Here is a 5,024-nt window from a genome sequence, read left to right as displayed (position 1 = left end):
ACGTTCTTCTACAATGCCTACTGCTGGTTGCAATTCATGGATTCTTGAGCAAGGATATCAGTGCGGTGCTAATTGAGTTGGGGATATTCTTTAAGGATTTGTGTTTGAAATCGTTGAATGTAGATGTTATTAAACGACTGGAGATGGACATTGCCATAATCCTTTGTAAACTTGAAAGAATATTTTCACCTGCATTTTTCAATGTCATGGTAAACGTAGCGATTCACTTACCGCACAAGGTGAAACTTGCAGGCCCAGTACAATATCGATGGATGTATCCAATCGAAAAGTGGTAGAACTTATTAAAATTTTTATTCATTCCATAAACTACATATATCCATGTTTTCATACGTATAATATAGTTGTTTTGGGTATAGATACCTTCACACACTCAAACGATTTGTGAGGAATAAGGCACGACCGAGGGGTCGATAGCTAAAGCGTACATTGATAATGAGTGCTTTACATTTTTCTCCATGTATCTTCGTGACATAGAGACTAGATTCAACCGAGAAGATCTGAATGCCGATGAAGGGCAGAAGCATGAACAAGGACTCATATCTGTATTTGCACATAACGTTCATCCTTTAGGATCCTTGACGTTTCAGGATATGGACCTTGGGGATCTAGCAAAGGTGCAGTGGTATGTGTTGCATAATTGTAAAGAAATAGAGGCGTACTTGGAGTAAGTCTTCCCTCGATTATTATTTTCTCTACATACGATGATCTTAATGTTTCTTACTGATGACGTGTCATTTATGTGTAGCGACACATAGACGAGATGAAGTCCAAACTCCCCACAAATTATGATCGAATGCATCAGGATCAGTTTCCAGAATGGTTCGCCAAACGTGTAAGATTTCACATTATATCTCACCACACTTAGACTTTTCGTTGTATTCCACATTATTTCAACCTAAGAAAATTCCTAAACAATTATATTCTATACATAATAATAGATGAAGACGTTGCGCACGAGCAACTTTGCATATGCGTCTGATGCACTATACTCACTGGCGTGTGGCCCTGATAGACGTGTATCTAGATATACAGGTTGTATTGTAAATGAGATTCGATTCCACACTGAAGAACGTAAGAAGTATAGGACCACACAAAATAGTAGGGTGGTTGTGAAGGGAACAAATGAGGAGGATGAAATTGAATTTTATGGTATTTTGATGGATATTATTGAGCTGAGTTATTGTATGAGAAAGCGGGTGTACTTATTTAGATGTGATTGGTGGGACATTGGAAATAAGAAGTTGAGAATACAGACTGACAACTACTTTATGAGCGTAAATTTATCTCCAAAGTGGTTTAAGGACGACCCATTTGTCATCGCCAACCAAGCCAAACAAGTATTTTACCTTGTTGACACCAAGTTAGGCAGCTCTTAGCACGTGGTGTAGAAAATAAAGCCCCAGAATGTATTTGACGTTCTCGTACCAAAAGTTGAAGATAACGAGGACGGGAGAAATGACACGTTTAGGGTTGAACAAGCATATCAAGAAGACATGTCATCTAAGGATACATGGACTGATTTAAGTGTTGATATTGATGTGGTGCAATTAGACAGAGATGATGTGCCACCTGATCATGTTGATGCCTCAATAATACATGACATTGTTAGAGATAATAGCAGTTTCATTGATGACGATGTTGTAGACAATGAGGAGGAAATATTGATCAGCGATAGTGATGGTGAAGAAGAAATAGCCCTAAGCGATAGTGATACAGACGATGATTATTAAATGTACACATGATTTACATATCAATTTTCAATTTGAATAATTTATGCATTCCATGTATACGTTAATTCCTTTTACTGACTTGTTTATAATCTAAATTTGTAGTTGAGTCAATTTTTTATCATGTCCTCCTCAAACCGGAGCGTAGCAGAAGCACGCAATATACTTCATCAGCTGTTGTAGATGGACGTTTCGGTCCTATCTTCTTCTAGTAGGGCCATAGAGATACCCGGTCTGGTTGATGAGTGTAGAGCGAAATATATCGACAACGACTCAGAGGAAAGATTATACCATCTCAAAGAAATTCCGGGGCTGATGGAGATATATAACGTTGGGAAATGAGATATGGAAGATGTGACTCTGTCACTTGCACATCTGAATGGAGTCCCGAGAGACTAGATTTCTCCTATTGTGACTAACATGTTAGCTATAAAAATGTCGAGTGCTTCATACAACTTGACATATACTTCTAAAGCATACGATAACTTACGTAGGGAGTACTTCGGATAGTTTACCTCATAATTGTTTCATTTTACAATGAAATATGTGTATTTAATATAGAATGACAATGTGTAATGGAATTTTCAATGGTTATAGATTAAAGTTTATAGTTTTATTATATTCTGCTTGCATTATAGTGTAATGGTATAATCATATTTTAATCATCTCTCTAAGTATAAGCACAAATGCATTGCACTGTCAATACTACTTATATAATGTTTTAGTGTATTCCACTTGTATTGACATCGTTTAAATTTATAAGTTAGTAGCTCGCACATATTCAGTGATGGCACTAGGTGGGAGAGCATGTCGTTCGTGCACTGGATCTACCCCTTCTACCCATGATGCAACGGAGCCAGCATCGCTGTCACATGTTGCATTGAAGGCGTCTGATCCCTCAGTCGTGAATACACCAGGCACTGCATGTAAGTCTAAAAATATATATTTTTTAATGATTTCTGTTTATGTTTAGACTTACATATTTCTTTTCCAACAGCGTCTTTGGCCAGCTCATGAGTACGTGGACCAACGCGTAGGTTACTTTTAGAGCGACTTACGCGTGAGGGTAAGGTGATGGTAGAGTTCCCACATGACTGCATTAGACCTGTTGGGAACAATGTCATGTTGTTTACGTCGGAGGTCGGTGTCTTATGCCGATCTCTGATCCCCCCACCACCCCCCGTTGGGGAGACGTGACAGATGATGTGCGGCAGCTCATCCGTTAGCGCCTTCAGGTAAATTTTAGTAAATTAAAATTTATTTTATAAAAGTTTATTTACGGTTAAGTTATTTTCTTAATAAGTTTATTGCCTTAATCTATTATTTACGAAACTGCAGGATAAATTTGACTTGAATTTGAGTGTTCCGCATATCTCCCATGCCGTCGATGACATGATCAAGGAGCGGTTCAAAGATTACCGCAGTAAGTTACACTAGCGGTGTGTGAGCTACGAGGAGGCCGTACAGTCCGCACCAGCACACGTGACCGATGAGGACTGGCGGATACTCTGTGATAGGTTTTTGTCTGATTCTTTTTAGGTAATATTTACATATTTATGATATCTTAACGTAATAATTAAATTCACAATTAATGACAATGTATTATGAATAATATGTTCAGAAGAGGAGCAAAATAAATTCTGACAACAGAGAAAAGTTAGAAGTGAACCACGTAGCTGGTTCAAAGTCATTTGTACGACTTCGTCGCAACATAGTAAGAAAGTACTGGTAATTATTACATTTATATATTCTTTTCATGCATTTATATTAACTCTATTGTCCTTTCGATTGCGCAGCGAGATTCTGTCACTAGCCAGGTGCCCGGACCAGTAGACTTCTACAAAGGGACTCACTGTCGGCAAGCGACGGGATCTTGGGTACATCTTAGAGCCAGTAAGATTTGGGTAAAAATCCTTACATTGTAAAATTTAATTGTATTAAATTATAATAATGTCATTTATTATGAAAATCTATATGTTTTCATTACAGGAGGAGATGGACACATTACGCAGTCAGCCCACTCCCGATGGTACTCAGCGGAGTGAGATAGAGATCCTGAGTCATGTGCTTGGCACCCATTCTGGATATGTACATGGGTTTGGCCATGGTCCCAAGCTCATGGCACCCGCTAGAGCTACCTTCAGCCGATTCATCATCGTTGGTGACAGCGCTGTACGCCGAGCTGATACCGCAGAGAGAGAGGTTCAGCAGCACGGGTCATCGTCGATGACATCAGAGATCAGCTGGACAGGCAGAGGGAGGAGTAGGAGAGGAAGATGATGGATCAGTTGGCAAGGCAGATGGAGGAGTAGGAGAGGAGGATGTAGGAGGAGCTGGCGAGATAGAGGGAGGAGTAGGAGAGGAGGATAGAGGATCAGCTGGCGAGGCAAAGGGAGGAGCAGAAGAGGAGGATGGAGGAGATGCGGGTGGAGCATGAACGACGGATGACGGATATGTTTCAGGTTCTCACTGCACGCTTACCCATCGATGCCCCACCACCACCGCCTTCATCTTTATGATTTTTTATATATTTTTTAATGATGTTAAGTTTATATGTATTTATGCATGAATGAATGTGATGTGGATAAGATTGTTTGTGTTTGAATGAATGTAGTTTATGTTTGGATGGATCTACTAGTTTGGGTTTAGATGGATGTGAATGTGAATATGATGAAATATATTGTTAACAGGTGTATATCAGGAATTTTGTGTGGCATTTTGTGCTAGAATATTTTTTTTTAAAAAAAAGAGACTTTTAGCAACGAAAATTTTTGTAGCTAAAAGTTTTGTAAATATTTTTTTAGTTTTGTAATTATCTTTAGCGACGAAAATTTTCATAGCTAAAAGTTTTGTAAATATTTTTTAGCGACGAAAATTTTTGATGCTAAAAGTTTTGTAATTATCTTTAGCAGCGAAAATTTTCGTAGCTAAAAGTTTTGTAAATATTTTTTAGCGACGAAAATTTTCGTCGTTAAAAGTTTTGTAATTATTTTTAGGGGCGAAAATGTGTGTAGCTAAAAGTTTTGCAAATATTTTTTAGTGAGGAAAATATTCATCGCTAAAAGTTTTGTAATTATTTTTAGCGACGAAACTTTTCGTAGCTAAAAGTTTTACAAATATTTTCGTTAAAAGTTTCTATGTATTTTTTAGCGACGAAAATGTTTGTCACTAAAAGTTTTGTAATAAATTTTTAGTGACAACAACTATCGTTGATAAAAGTTGTGTAAATATATTTTTACCTATGAATAAATTTTCGTCGGTAGAGGGTTTTTAGCG

General features: G+C 37.8%; 1 long non-coding RNA gene across 1 annotated transcript; it reads left to right on the top strand.

Moving 5' to 3' along the window:
- The first annotated feature begins 3,280 nt into the window (after positions 1-3,280).
- On the top strand, positions 3,281-3,951 carry LOC131227980 (uncharacterized). The gene is made up of 3 exons (XR_009162657.1): positions 3,281-3,462; positions 3,545-3,652; positions 3,738-3,951. It is a non-coding gene; the product is annotated as an uncharacterized LOC131227980 (long non-coding RNA).
- Positions 3,952-5,024: the final 1,073 nt, after the last annotated feature.

The sequence above is a fragment of the Magnolia sinica genome, chromosome 15 (genome assembly GCF_029962835.1).
Source record: "Magnolia sinica isolate HGM2019 chromosome 15, MsV1, whole genome shotgun sequence".
Classification (NCBI taxonomy): Eukaryota; Viridiplantae; Streptophyta; class Magnoliopsida; order Magnoliales; family Magnoliaceae; genus Magnolia; species Magnolia sinica.
This window is presented reverse-complemented; position numbering and strand designations above follow the sequence as displayed.